The sequence below is a fragment of the Rattus norvegicus genome, chromosome 13 (assembly GCF_036323735.1).
Source record: "Rattus norvegicus strain BN/NHsdMcwi chromosome 13, GRCr8, whole genome shotgun sequence".
Classification (NCBI taxonomy): Eukaryota; Metazoa; Chordata; class Mammalia; order Rodentia; family Muridae; genus Rattus; species Rattus norvegicus.
In genome coordinates this window covers 52,751,225-52,766,697 of record NC_086031.1, presented here as the reverse complement: position 1 = coordinate 52,766,697, position 15,473 = coordinate 52,751,225, and the positions used below count along the sequence as shown (strand labels likewise).

Below are 15,473 nucleotides of genomic sequence, written 5' to 3'. Positions count from 1 at the left end.
CTTTCTTCATGAGGCCAGAGCACTTAACACCCTATTGCCTCTTACAATTCATCTTAATGTCATGGTAACAAATTTCAACATGACGTCCACGGGGAGGGGAGCATTCAAACCATAGCATAAGTAGCTCATGCTTCCCAGCCTTCCTGCTGCTGTGGTTCTAACTGTGAAGCCAAGCACTTTGACATCTGAGCCCCATCCTCCACTGCACACCTGGCGCTTCAGACCCTCTGTACCTAAAGCCCTTCTGTGAGTATGAGCTCTTGTCGTTGCCCACGACATTTCAGTCCAAGAATCTGTTCTCTCTAATTTTTTTTTATTATCTTGAGTATTTCTTATTTACATTTTGAGTGTTATTCCCTTTCCCAGTTTCCGGGCAAACATCCCCCTAATCCCTCCCCTCCCCTTCCTTATGGGTGTTGCCCTCCCCATCCTCCCCACATTGCCGCCCTCCCGCCAACAATCTAGTTCACTGGAGGTTCAGTCTTAGCAGGACCGAGGGCTTCCCCTTCCACTGGTGCTCTTACTAGGATATTCATTGCTACCTATGGGGTCAGAGTCCAGGGTCAGTCCATGTATAGTCTTTAGGTAGTGGCTTAGTCCCTGGAAGCTCTGGTTGCTTGGCGTTGTTGTACTTTTGGGGTCTCGAGCCCCTTCAAGCTCTTCCAGTTCTTTCTCTGATTCCTTCAACAGGGGACCTATTCTCAGTTCAGTGGTTTGCTGCTGGCATTCGCCTCTGTATTTGGTGTATTCTGGCTGTGTCTCTCAGGAGGGATCTACATCCGGCACCTGTCGGCCTGTACTTCTTTGCTTCATCCATCTTGTCTAATTGGGTGGCTGTATATGTATGGGCCACATATGGGGCAGGCTCTGAATGGGTGTTCCTTCTGTCTCTGTTTTAATCTTTGCCTCTCCCTTCCCTGCCAAGGGTATTCTTTTTCCTCATTTAAAGAAGGAGTGAAGCATTCACATTTTGATCATCCGTCTTGAGTTTCATTTGTTCTAGGCATCTAGGGTAATTCAAGCATTTGGGCTAATAGCCACTTATCAATGAGTACATACCATGTGTGTTTTTCTGTGATTGGGTTAGCTCACTCAGGATGATATTTTCCAGTTCCAACAATTTGCCTACGAATTTCATAAAGGCATTGTTTTTGATAGCTGAGTAATATTCCATTGTGTAGATGTACCACATTTTCTGTATCCATTCCTCTGTTGAAGGGCATCTGGGTGCATTCCAGCTTCTGGCTGTTATAAATAAGGCTGCGATGAACATAGTAGAGCACGTGTCTTTTTTATATGTTGGGGCATCTTTTGGGTATATGCCCAAGAGAGGTATAGCTGGGTCCTCAGGCAGTTCAATGTCCAATTTTCTGAGGAACCTCCAGACTGATTTCCAGAATGGTTGTACCAGTCTGCAATCCCACCAACAATGGAGGAGTGTTCCTCTTTCTCCGCATCCTCGCCAGCATTTGCTGTCTCCTGAGTTTTTGATCTTAGCCATTCTCACTGGTGTGAGGTGAAATCTCGGGGTTGTTTTGATTTGCATTTCCCTTATGACTAAAGATGTTGAACATTTCTTTAGGTGTTTCTCAGCCATTCGGCATTCCTCAGCTGTGAATTCTTTGTTTGGCTCTGAACCCCATTTTTTAATAGGGTTATTTGTCTCCCTGCGGTCTAACTTCTTGAGTTCTTTGTATATTTTGGATATAAGGCCTATATCTGTTGTAGGATTGGTAAAGATCTTTTCCCAATCTGTTGGTTGCCGTTTTGTCCTAACCACAGTGTCCTTTGCCTTACAGAAGCTTTGCAGTTTTATGAGATCCCATTTGTCGATTCTTGATCTTAGAGCATAAGCCATTGGTGTTTTGTTCAGGAAATTTTTTCCAGTGCCCATGTGTTCCAGATGCTTCCCTAGTTTTTCTTCTATTAGTTTGAGTGTATCTGGTTTGATGTGGAGGTCCTTGATCCATTTGGACTTAAGCTTTGTACAGGGTGATAAGGATGGATCGATCTGCATTCTTCTACATGCTGACCTCCCTTTCAACCAGCACCATTTGCTGAAAATGCTATCTTTTTTCCATTGGATGGTTTTGGCTCCTTTGTCAAAAATCAAGTGCCCATAGGTGTGTGGGTTCATTTTTGGGTCTTCAATTCTGTTTCATTGGTCTATCTGTCTGTCTCTGTACCAATACCATGCAGTTTTTATCACTATTGCTCTGTAATACTGCTTGAGTTCAGGGATAGTGATTCCCCCTGAAGTCCTTTTATTGTTGAGGATAGCTTTAGCTATCCTGGGTTTTTTGTTATTTCAGATGAATTTGCAAATTGTTCTGTCTAACTCTTTGAAGAATTGGATTGGTATTTTGATGGGGATTGCATTGAATCTGTAGATTGCTTTTGGTAAAATGGCCATTTTTACTAAATTAATCCTGCCAATCCATGAGCAGGGGAGATCTTTCCATCTTCTGCGGTCTTCTTCAATTTCTTTCTTCAGAGGCTTGAAGTTCTTATTGTACAGATCTTTTACTTGCTTGGTTAAAGTCACACCGAGGTACTTTATATTATTTGGGTCTATTATGAAGGGTGTCGTTTCCCTAATTTCTTTCTCGGCTTGTTTCTCTTTTGTATAGAGGAAGGCAACTGATTTATTTGAGTTAATTTTATACCCAGCCACTTTGCTGATGTTGTTTATCAGCTTTAGTAGTTTTCTGGTGGAACTTATGGGATCACTTAAATATACTATCATGTCATCTGCAAATAGTGATATTTTGACCTCTTCTTTTCCGATCTGTATCCCCTTGATCTCCTTTTGTTGTCTGATTGCTCTGGCTAGAACTTCAAGAACTATATTGAATAAGTAGGGAGAGAGTGGGCAGCCTTGTCTAGTCCCTGATTTTAGTGGGATTGCTTCAAGTTTCTCTCCATTTAGTTTAATGTTAGCAACTGGTTTGCTGTATATGGCTTTTACTATGTTTAGGTATGGGGCTTGAATTCCTATTCTTTTCAGGACTTTTATCATGAAGGGGTGTTGAATTTTGTCAAATGCTTTCTCAGCATCTAATGAAATGATCATGTGGTTCTGTTCTTTCAGTTTGTTTATATAATGGATCAGGTTGATGGTTTTCCGTATATTAAACCATCCCTGCATGCCTGGGATGAAGCCTACTTGATCATGGTGGATGATTGTTTTGATGTGCTCTAGAATTCGGTTTGCCAGAATTTTATTGAGTATTTTTGCGTCAATATTCATAAGGGAAATTGGTCTGAAGTTCTCTTTCTTTGTTGAGTCTTTGTGTAGTTTAGGTATAAGAGTAATTGTGGCTTCATAGAAGGAATTCGGTAGTGCTCCATCTGTTTCAATTTTGTGGAATATTTTGGATAATATTGGTATGAGGTCTTCTATGAAGGCCTGATATAATTCTGCACTAAACCCGTCTGGACCTGGGCTCTTTTTGGTTGAGAGACCTTTAATGAATGCTTCTATTTCCTTAGGAGTTATGGGGTTGTTTAACTGGTTTATCTGTTCCTGATTTAACTTCAGTACCTGGTATCTGTCTAGGAAATTGTCCATTTCCTGAAGATTTTCAAATTTTGTTGAGTATAGGCTTTTATAGTAAGATCTGATGATTTTTTTAATTTCCTCTGATTCTGTAGTTATGTCTCCCTTTTCATTTCTGATTTTGTTAATTTGGACACACTCTCTGTGTCTTCTGGTTAGTCTGGCTAAAGGTTTATCTATCTTGTTGATTTTCTCAAAGAACCAACTTTTGGTTCTGTTGATTCTTTCTATGGTCCTTTTTGTTTCTACTTGGTTGATTTCAGCTCTGAGTTTGATTATTTCCTGTCTTCTACTCCTCCTGGGTGTATTTGCTTCTTTTTGTTCTAGAGCTTTTAGGTGTGCTGTCAAGCTGCTGACATATGCTCTTTCCTGTTTCTTTCTGCAGGCACTCAGCGCTATGAGTTTTCCTCTTAGCACAGCTTTCATTGTGTCCCATAAGTTTGGGTATGTTTTACCTTCATTTTCATTAAATTCTAAAAAGTCTTTAATTTCTTTCTTTATTTCTTCCTTGACCAGGTTATCATTGAGTAGAGCATTGTTTAATTTCCACATATATGTGGGCATTCTTCCCTTATTGTTATTGAAGACCAGGTTTAGGCCGTGGTGGTCTGATAGCACGCATGGGCTTATTTCTATCTTTCTGTAACTGTTGAGGCCCGTTTTTTGACCAATTATATGGTCAATTTTGGAGAAAGTACCATGAGGAGCTGAGGAGAAGGTATATCCTTTTGCTTTAGGGTAGAATGTTCTATAAATATCTGTTAAGTCCATTTGGCTCATGACTTCTCTTAGTCTGTCTACATCTCTGTTTAATTTCTGTTTCCATGATCTGTCCATTGATGAGAGTGGGGTGTTGAAATCTCCTACTATTATTGTGTGAGGTGCAATGTGTATTTTGAGCTTTAGTAAGGTTTCCTTTACGTATGTAGGTGCCCTTGTATTTGGGGCATAGATATTTAGGATTGAGAGTTCATCTAGGTGGATTTTTCCTTTGATGAATATGAAGTGTCCTTCCTTATCTTTTTTGATGAATTTTAGTTGAAAATTGATTTTATTTGATATTAGAATGGCTACTCCAGCTTGCTTCTTCTGACCATTTGCTTGGAAAGTTGTTTTCCAGCCTTTCACTCTGAGGTAGTGTCTGTCTTTGTCTCTGAGGTGTGTTTCCTGTAGGCAGCAGAATGCAGGGTCCTCGTTGCGTATCCAGTTTGTTAATCTATGTCTTTTTATTGGGGAGTTGAGGCCATTGATGTTGAGAGATATTAAGGAATAGTGATTATTGCTTCTTGTTATATTCATATTTGGATATGAGGTTATGTTTGTGTGCTTTTCTTCTCTTTGTTTTGTTGCCAAGACGATTAGTTTCTTGCTTGTTCTAGGGTATAGCTTGCCTCCTTATGTTGGGCTTTACCATTTATTATCCTTTGTCGTGCTGGATTTGTAGAAAAATATTGTGTAAATTTGGTTTTGTCATGGAATATCTTGGTTTCTCCATCTATGTTAATTGAGAGTTTTGCAGGATACAGTAGCCTGGGCTGGCATTTGTGTTCTCTTAGGGTCTGTATGACATCTGTCCAGGATCTTCTGGCTTTCATAGTCTCTGGCGAAAAGTCTGGTGTGATTCTGATAGGTCTGCCTTTATATGTTACTTGTCCTTTTTCTTTTACTGCTTTTAATATTCTTTCTTTATTTTGTGCATTTGGTGTTTTGACTATTATGTGACGGGAGGAGTTTCTTTTCTGGTCCAATCTATTTGGAGTTCTGTAGGCTTCTTGTATGCTTATGAGTATCTCTTTCTTTAGGTTAGGGAAGTTTTCTTCTATGATTTTGTTGAAGATATTTACTGGTCCTTTGAGCTGGGAGTCTTCACTCTCTTCTATACCTATTATCCTTAGGTGTGATCTTCTCATTGAGTCCTGGATTTCCTGTATGTTTTGGACCAGTAGCTTTTTCTGCTTTACATTATCTTTGACAGTTGAGTCGATGATTTCTATGGAATCTTCTGCTCCTGAAATTCTCTCTTCCATCTCTTGTATTCTGTTGTTGAAGCTAGTATCTACAGCTCCTTGTCTCTTCTTTTGGTTTTCTATATCCAGGGTTGTTTCCTTGTGTTCTTTCTTGATTGCTTCTATTTCCATTTTTAATTCCTTCAACTGTTTGATTGTGTTTTCCTGGAGTTCTTTCAGGGATTTTTGTGACTCCTCTCTATGGGCTTCTACTTGTTTATTTATGTTTTTCTGGAATTCTTTCAGGGATTTTTGTGATTCCTCTCTGTAGGTTTCTACTTGTTTATTAATGTTTTCCTGTGTTTCTCTAAGGGAGTTCTTCACATCTGTCTTGAAGTCCTCCATCATCATGATCAAATATGATTTTGAAACTAGATATTGCTTTTCTGGTGTGTTTGGATATTCCGTGTTTGCTTTGGTGAGAGAATTGTGCTCTGATGATGCCATGTAATCTTGGTTTCTGTTGCTTGGGTTCCTGTGCTTGTCTCTCACCATCAGATTATCTCTAGTGTTACTTTGTTCTGCTATTTCTGACAGTGGCTAGACCTTCCTATAAGGCTGTGTTTCAGGAGTGCTGTAGACCTGTTTTCCTGTTTTCTTTCAGCCAGTTATGGGGACAGAGTGTTCTGCTTTCGGGCGTGTAGTTTTTCCTATCTACAGGTCTTCAGCTGTTCCTGTGGGCCTGTGTCTTGAGTTCACCAGGCAGGTCACTGGCAGCAGAAAAGTTGGTCTTACCTGTGGTCCCGAGGCTCAAGTTTGCTCATGGGTTGCTGGCTACGAGCTCTTCGAGGCGGCTGCAACCAGGAAGATCTGCGCTGCCCTTTCCGGGAGCCTCAGTGCACCAGGGTTCCAGATGGCATTTGGTGTTTTCCTCTGGAATCAGTAATGTGTGCAGAGTGCAGTCTCTTCTGGTTTCCCAGGCGTGTCTGCCTCTCTGAAGGTTTAGCTCTCCCTCCCACGGGATTTGGGTGCAGAGCACTGTTTATCCGGTCGGTCCCTTCAGGTTCCAGCGGTGTCTCAGATGCAGAGGATCTGCTGCTCCTGGGCCCTCCTCTAAGGGAACCCAGAGGCCTTATACAGTTTCCTCTTGGGCCAGGGATGTGGGCAGGGGTGGGCAGTGTTGGTGGTCTCTTCCATTCTGCAGTCTCAGGAGTGCTCACCTGACCAGGTGGTGAGGTCTCTCTCCCACGGGGTTTGGGAGCAGAGAGCTGCTGCAGGCAGGGATCTGCCGGTTTGGGCCTATTCTCTCTTTTAAAATCATCTCTTTTAGCCATCACTGATCCACTTAACGCTATGGTGTTCCTGTGTAGTGGGAAGAACAATGCCTCCCCAAGAAGAATTCCCTTGATTCTGTCACCATGTTGGAATACACGACAGAAGAGGTTTACATTTGTAAATGGAATTAAATTAAATCTGCTGATTTATATCCTTCAAAAACAGGGTGACTATATTTCACAATATAGGCCAATCCACTGCCACCCCCAAAGATCTTTAAGCATAGAGAGGGAAGCATGAATGTCCATATGAAAGCCATGGTGAGTGACTGGCCACTGCTGAAGTGAAGATGCAGGGGAGGAGCTAGGAGCTAAGGGCTAGCAGTGGCCTCAGGCCCCAGAGAAAGCCTAGGCAGTGGGTTCTTCCCTCAGTCTCCAGAAGGAAGGCACACACCATGTGTTAGTGCAGTCCAAGTGACTTCAGACTCTTGACCAGGCTCATTTACATCTTCCATTTCAGCTCTTTGTAGTCAGATGTGGTCTGAAAATACTAAGTGGAGATTTCCTTAATGTTCTAAGCTCCAGAAATAAACCGCTCATAAAAAATTGTGGGTTTTTTGGTTATATTTCATATTGTTAGATTTTACTATTAGCTGTGGCTAATCTCTTATAATACATAATTCGTGAATAAAACTTTATTATAGGCTTGCTTATATAGCATACATAGGATTAGGTGCCATCAGGTTATACAAGAGTTATCTTTCAAATGATGGGATGGGGGTGGGGTTACCAACTTGACTTAAGCCACTAAATTTGTAACAATTTGTCGTAGCTGCAGTAAACCTCTCATCATCCTAGATGTTCTTCAATCAATATCTTTTCTTTTTATTCGGATTCACAATGAATCAGTGATATAGGTACTTTGTTTTCTCTTTCAAAGTGAACTGTGCCCTGGGAAATCTGGGTTGAGCGTGAGGTGGCTTGAATGAAAATGATCCCCATAGGCTCATGGGGAGTAGCATGACTCATGTTTGGTCTTTTAGGCATAGGTGTGGCCTCCTTGGAGGAAGTGTGCCACAGTGGGGTGGGTTTTGAGGTTTCAGAAACTCAAGCCAGTACCCATGTCACTGTCTCTTCCTGCTGCAGGACCAGATGCAGAACCCTGAGCTCCTTCTCCAGCACTGGGTCTGCCTGTGCACAGCCCTACTTCTCACCATGATGATAGTGGTCGAAACCTCTGAACCTGTAAGTGGTTTTCTTTATAATAGTTGCTGTGGTGATGGCATTTATTCGCAGTAATAAAACCTAAATTGAGATACAGTAAATTTGTTTCCTTCTGTGAAAACTATACTTTTCATGTCCTTATGAGAAACTGATATTTAGAAATCTGCTAAGCAGGACCAATGATTCAAGAACTATAGGGATTTCTCATAGGTAGATCACATCTGTGGTTAGTGACGTCACCATCTAGCATTACCAGATTTCCCTTTCAGTGAGCTGAGACAATGGGCTGTGCTTCCTCAACATCAATGCCCAGTATTTTCATCAGTAAAGAGGAGAGTAAATCTCAGGGGATAAGAGTCCATGATGACAAAAGGCAATGAGTTAAGGTTAGTTCCTGTTACAAATTTATCCTCTGACAAATGAGATTTATTAGTATTGTCAACATTTCTTTTTGTATCTCAACTGGTCCAACAAACACATGAAATATCCTGATGAAATAAAAATGGAAAACTAAATGGATGGTTCCTTTTCCATCCAAGAGCCGCAGTCTCTGTATCACCCCTGGGTGTAAGCAGTGGATTATCAAAGACATAGGAGACTTTGTCTTTGACCACTCAGAGATCTGATTTCAGAGAGACAGGAAAATAATATTAGGCCATTTTCAACAAAGACACTTGAAAATGAGTTTGTATGGTAGAATATATAGGTCAACATTTTAATTTTACCACTTTAGTAACTCTGAGCACTAGACAGTTTATTTAGATTACAGAAGCCATGTCTCTTGTAAAATGAAGGTAATTCCACGTACTTTAGGAGCACTTGATATTAACTATGTTTGATGAAGCCAAAGGGTTTAGTATACATTTGCCATAGGATATGAACAGCAGATGATACCTAATGTGTTTTGTTTTTTGTCCACTTGCTACATCTGTAATAGACATTCCTAATGCTTAGGTAAATTAAGATCCCTATAGAACCAAATATAAAAGCTGGGCCTCGTAGCACATATTTGCAATCTCAGTATTCAGAAGGTTGAGGCAGGAGGATTTCATTTCAAGAATGTCCTAGTTATACCCAGTAAAAAGAAAACGAAGATGTGTGTGTGTGTGTGTGTGTGTGTGTGTGTGTGTGTGTGTGTGTGTGGCAGGAGATGAGGGATGGCAAGGGCAAAGTTTCCTACATATGAAGTTCTTCCTTGAAGGATTAGATTAAGTGTCAAGTTCAAGTTCAAACTTCCCAGATAAGTCCAAACTGCTTGAGACTGAGAACAATGAGGAAAAACAAATATGTAAGGCACCTTTACTGTCAACTACACACTCTCCTGGACATCGCCTTCGGAAGGAAGCTGATACTGAATGGGATCCTAATCGTGGTGCTGAGGCTCAGATTAGAAGCGTGGACAGCAGCTATCCAGGGCAGAGTAGGACACATGGTACTAAGGACTGGGCAACACAGCCATGGAGCAACCGTTCTAGAAGCTGAGTGTGTATGTCAGCAATCAAACATATACAAGGTCCTGGACTCAATTCCCTGCACTAGAATGAATGACTGGATGAATGAATGAATGAATGAATGATTTAGAACCAAGAGGCCCCTTCTATGAATACTAGGCTAAGGGCTTTGAATTCATACCAACCCCTTCGAAGTCATTTCTGTTTAATAAGCATACTTATAGAAAGAAAATGTACAGAGCATTAGTGAGACGTCAGCAGTGTTTACAGAATACGAAATGTACTGTCTGGTTCGTGTCTATTAAACCTGAATTTCGGTGCTGTAATCTGGTCCTCTCAGAGATTTTATTGACCCTGAAGATATTAAATGCTGAAATTTAAGAGCTTGGAATGGAGATTTCAAATCTTGACCTTTTGAAATACACCAGTCATCCCTAACCCTTTCCCAAATGTCCATCATGTTTTCACAAGTGTGGAATCCAAGTTTCTCCAACAGTGAACCATAGCACAAGAGGCTAGAGTGGACTCAGGCACAAGTTAGTGAGAAGGAAAGACAGAGACTCTGTGAGTAAGATCTGCAAAATGATGGTGTTGTGAGGACCCTTCCTCCTACCAGAAACACCCTACAGAGCTGAGGGGCCAACATCAGGCATTAATTATCCCAGCCCCGCTTTTGGGACCTTGATAGAGTCGTACTGTAAGAATAGAACCTGTGTTTTAAGAATGGTTTCCTGTTCAGGTTTGGAGTGTGTATTAACTTTTCTGTGCACGTGAAGGAGAGAGTACACAAAGGAAATGTGCAGCAAATTCCCCCAGGGCTTCAGGATGTGAGCTCCTGGGCTAGCATAGCCTGCTCTGATGGTGTCCTCAGAGCCAGCCTGCTGGCAGCTATGAAACATTTAGCCTCTTGATAGTTTCCACGATGAAAACCCATGCATGTGCCTTAAAAGAGCCTATAAAACAGTGTCCTCATTTTGGCCTTATAATTAGGTATTAATAGAAGGACTGCACTGTTTTACAAGGCAATATTCTGGTTCCTGAGTGGCTAAGAGACACAGCTGCTTGCCAAAAATTGTAATTTATTCTGACAAGTACTTGCCACCTTCATAACATATCCCAAAGCTTGAGCAAAGAAATGAGGTTAAGAAGCCTCTGGAAGAGTTAGGATACATAATCCCTATGGGGTTAAAAGACTACTGACAGGAGAGGAGCTGGCTTTACCATTGTCAGGGGTATCTTGATATTACCTAATGGGAATTAAGGGTTAGGAAGTAAGAGATTTTGAGATGCTGACTCTTGCTGGGGGAGAAAGAGCAAGCACAAATGGGGCCACTTCAGTCTCTTGCAACCTGAGTCATGGGAAGGTACACCATCTTCCATAAAGAAAAGTGAAATGTGTTTTCATTTTTCCCCCATAAAAATAATTTTTAAAGTATGGTTTGGTTTCCAGACAGTTTTAAGAGCTGAGCAGGTCAAGTGGTGGGGGTGGAGTGAGTCGGGAATGGTAGTAACAGGGAAATGTGCAAAAAATTACCTTCATTTGGGGGACTTTCAAGAGCTGGATATTTGATATCAGTTTCTATGCAAACTAATATTTATGTTTTAAAAATATTTATATACTGTGAAGCCAAGACACAACTAAATTATAAAACGAGAGGTTTGAAAAGCATTTGCTTCCAAAAGATACCTCCCTCAAAGGTACATAATTTAGTGACCTTGCCTTCAGAATACCTGCTCTGGGCAAGTATACCTGTGACAGAGCCCAGGAGTAGGCTTCAGCTGCCCTAGTTCAACAAAGGTTTCCCCCAAAACGACTTTCATAGCCTATGCTTGAAAATAGTTTCTTTAAATATTATTCTACATTAAAGAAATGTAGAATGATGCTTAACTGAACTAAAATATATGTAAAGGAAAACCAGTCTACAATGATTTGTCCTTTTCTACCCAAGATAGAAGCTCTAAGGAGAGCAAAGGGCAATTAGAATTGGGGATATGAAGAACAATGAGGAACAGGAAGAGGAGGAGCAGAAGGAAAAGAAGCAGGAGGCAGAGGAAGAAGAGGAGGAAGAGGAAGGAGAGGGGGAGGACCAGGAAGAGGATGAGGACGAGAAGGAAGAAAAAGAAAAGGAGCAGAAGGAGAAAAAGAAGGAGGAAAGATGTCAGAAAAACAAGAGGAAGCTCAATTCATTCCGTAACTCTCCAGAAATTATGTGTATGTTCCCAGTAGTGTTTTCATTGCCAAAATGCAGTCTTTTTTTTCCTTTTCTTTTTTTCGGAGCTGGGGACCGAACCCAGGGCCTTGCACTTGCTAGGCCTAGCGCTCTACCACTGAGCTAAATCCCCAACCACCAAAATGCAGTCTTAAGACATGTATATCATCACTATCTGTAAAAAAAAAAATCAAGGAATAAATAAAAAGAACTGTAGTTGAAATGTTTTCTAAAACATAAGACAACATTTTTAAAAGTGATTTTCTATTCATGGATGATACCCACAAAATTTCATCACTTGATAAACTTGATAAACAACTTCAGCAAAGTAGCTATATATAAAATTAACTCAAACAAATCAGAAGCCTTCCTCTACTCAAAGGACAAACAGGCTGAGAAAGAAATTGGGTAAATGACACCTTTCACAATAGTCACAAATAATATACGACACCTCAGTGTGAGTTTAACCAAGCAAGTGAAAGATCTGTATGACAAGAACTTCAAATCTCTGAAGAAAAAAATGAAGAACTCAGAAGATGGAAACATCTCCATGGATTGGCAGGACTAATATTCTAAAAATGGCCATTTTGCCAAAAGCGATCTACGGATTCAATACAACTCCCATCAAAATTCCAACTCGATTCTTCATAGAGTTAGAAAGGAAAATTTGCAAATTGATTTGGAATAACAAAAAACCCAGAATAGCAAAAACTATTCTCAACAATAAAAGAACTTCTGGGGGAATCACCATACCTGACCCCAAGCTGTATTACAGAGCAATCGTAATAAAAACTGCAGGGTATTGATACAGAGACAGGCAGGTCGATTAATGGAATAGAATTGAACACCCAGAAATGAACCCACACACCTATGGTCACTTGATCTTCGACAGAGGATCTAAAACCATCCAGTGAAAAAAAGATAGCAATTACAACAAATGGTGCTGGTTCAACTGGAGATCAGCATGTAGAAGAATGCAAATAGATCTATTCTTATCACCATGTACAAAGCTCAAGTCCAAGCGGATCAAGGACCTCCACATCAAACCAGATACCCCCAAACTAATAGAAGAGAAAGTGGGGAAGAGCCTTGAACACATGGGCACAGGGGAAAATTTCCTGAACAAAACACCAGTGGCTTATGCTCTAAGGTCAACAATAGACACATGGAACCTCATAAAATTTCAAAGCTTCTGTAAGGCAGAGGACACTGTCAATAGGACATAGCAGCAACCAACAGACTGGGAAAAGAGCTTACCAATCCTACATCTGATAGAGGGCTAATGTCCAATATATACAAAGAACTCAAGAAGTTAGACTCCAGAGAATCAAATAACCCTATTAAAAATGGGGTACAGAGCTAAACAAAAATTCTCAACTGAGGAATACTGAATAGCTGAGAAGCACGTAAAGAAATGTTCAACATCTTTAGTCATCAAAAAACGTAAATCAAAACAATCTTGAGGTCTCACCTCACACCAGTCAGAATGGCTAAGATCAAAAACTCAGGTGACAACAAATGATGGCGAGGATGTGGAGAAAAAGGAACACTCCTCCATTGTTGGTGGGATTGCAAGCTGGTAAAACCACTGTGGGAATCAGTCTGGAGGTTCCTCAGAAAATTGGACATAGTACTACCTGAGGACCCAGCTATACCACTCCTGGGCATATACCCAAAAGATGCTCCAATATATAACAAGGACACATGCTCCATTATGTTCACAGCAGCCTTATTTATAATAGCCAGAAGCTGGAAAGAACCCAAATGTCCTTCAACAGAGGAATGGATACAGAAAATGTGGTACAGAGGTTGTGCTAATGGTTCTAATGTTAATGTTGAAACTATCTCTCTATCTCTAATAGGAGTGTTTATAGAGTTTCTTTATTTATAAAGTTGATTAATTTTGCTAAAGAGTCGACAATAACTTAGAGGGTGCATACCGCTCTCCATTTACTGTATTCTTTGAATTCTTTCTCTCATGCCTCTCTCACTCTTCCAGAAACCAAGAAAATTCTAGTCTCCTGATGTGTCTCATGTTCTCAGGTAAACCTCACCACACAGGGGACACTACTGGCCTCAAATCTCAGAGTAAACATATCAATCGATTTTCCCAACAAAGATTTCTCACTAAAATAATTCTGGCCAACGAGTTAATGAAAATATTTTCTCATGCTTTAACACTTTTTTATCTTAAGTGTCTTCCATTTAGGTGCTATTTATTTTTGCTTTATTCATTGAGCGTCCTAATCACACTCACAATGTACCAGAATTAAATTGGAATTGTTCCTGAGGAAAACTTTACATTATCATCGATGAGTTACCTGTGACTCAAATTTTCCCATTCTCCCAAAGACAACATCCCACTCTTTCCCCCAGACAATGCCTGCCTCTACACTCAACCTTCTTAAATCATGGATCTGACAGAAGTCCTGAGGCATACATTCCTGAGATCCCCACTCTTCTGCCCACAGATTTAAGTCAGACCTGTCCCTACACCTACCTCTTCCTTTCCAGCCTCAGAGTCAGTCTGGCAGCTGTTCTTGTGGTCCAGGTTGCAACCAGAATGGCTGCCTCTTGGGTTAGCTGCAGGAATCTCTTCACCCTTCTTCTCATCAGTTCCCTCCCCTCCTGCCTTGTCAGGATGTCAACCTCACCTCATGAGTCTCCGTTTGGCTGAGATGTGTATGTGCCCCGTATCGTATCAGAGTAAAGCAAATCACACTTTGCAATTTTTTTTCTAGCAGTTGAGATGGATTTTTTTTAAAAGAGCATAGCTCTTTGCTTTTTCCAGGTTTGAAGCCTGGATGTAGATAGCACTGGAGTACAGCAGGTTGTCGGCCGACCCTCGAGAGAAAGCCTGGACCAGAGGACCAGTAGGTGAATGGAGGGAAACTGCCTCTGGGTGACTTCAGCAGTGACTACGGCCTAAACGCTCTGCGGTGTTCGGTTGCATCAGCAATAGACAGCTTTGTACACACTTCCTTGTCATTGTAATTTTTTCCCTGCCACTTTCAAGGCATCGTCATCATTGATGCATGCCTTGGTTTCCAGCTCCTTACTCCCCATTCACATGGAAGCAGGTTCCATTACAGATGGTTGTGAGCCACCATGTGGCTGCTGGGATTTGAACTCAGGACCTCTGGAAGAGCAGCCAGTGCTCTTAACCATTAAGCCATCTCTCCAGACCCCCTTACCCGAATCTTACTCTTAAGCCTTATTACTTAAACATGCAGTCTTTTCTAGTGCATTTCACCCACTGTCAAAATTTTTATCAGTTATGTTCTGTTTTTTTTTTCCAGTCAGCATATCTAATTTTTTCAGTCTTTTGAACTCCATTCTTCTACAGCTAAATGCTTCCAGACATTTTTAACTAAAAATGTAGTATATTAAGCACCATCTTCCTCCAAAGGCTGTTCTACCATTTTCCTCTATGTTCTATTTCTCTGATATTTATTATGTTGTTCAACAGCATCACTAGAACACCCAAACTTCAGATTACTCACTCCCAGTATTTACTCTGTCCTCTTCTCCCTCTCTTATCACTCTGAATTTGTCACCTGAGAAAACTATAATGTAGTTTTCTCATAAAAAATCAGAAATACTAGTAATATTTGGCTGAGTGAAATTTTTCCACATAAAGCACCTTGTTAGATAGATTTTGACATACAGAATGCCTTAAGTAAACTTAGCTTGGTACCCTGAATTTATTCTTGTTCAAGAATGTGTTCTAATAAACTTTGTAACTTAATGACTTAAAGAAACAACCATTTATTTTGCTCAGTGATTCCTAGTTAGGTATTTTCCAGAGA

General features: G+C 40.7%; 2 long non-coding RNA genes across 8 annotated transcripts in view; both read left to right on the top strand.

The window, feature by feature from the left end:
- Positions 1-13,400, top strand: part of LOC134481500 (uncharacterized) — a 37,101-nt gene extending 23,701 nt beyond the window's left edge. For both annotated transcript variants that reach the window (XR_010057023.1, XR_010057022.1), the window contains exon 3: positions 7,926-13,400. This is a non-coding gene — a long non-coding RNA (uncharacterized LOC134481500). The remainder of the gene's footprint in view (positions 1-7,925) is intronic.
- Positions 13,401-15,411: 2,011 nt separating this feature from the next.
- The window catches only part of LOC120096260 (uncharacterized), a 40,906-nt gene continuing 40,844 nt past the window's right edge, over positions 15,412-15,473 (top strand). The window contains exon 1 of one of the 6 annotated variants that reach the window (XR_010057021.1): positions 15,412-15,473. This exon is cut by the window's right edge and continues 356 nt beyond it. This is a non-coding gene — a long non-coding RNA (uncharacterized LOC120096260). The other 5 variants (XR_010057020.1, XR_005492491.2, XR_010057019.1 and 2 more) reach the window with 5 other exon arrangements.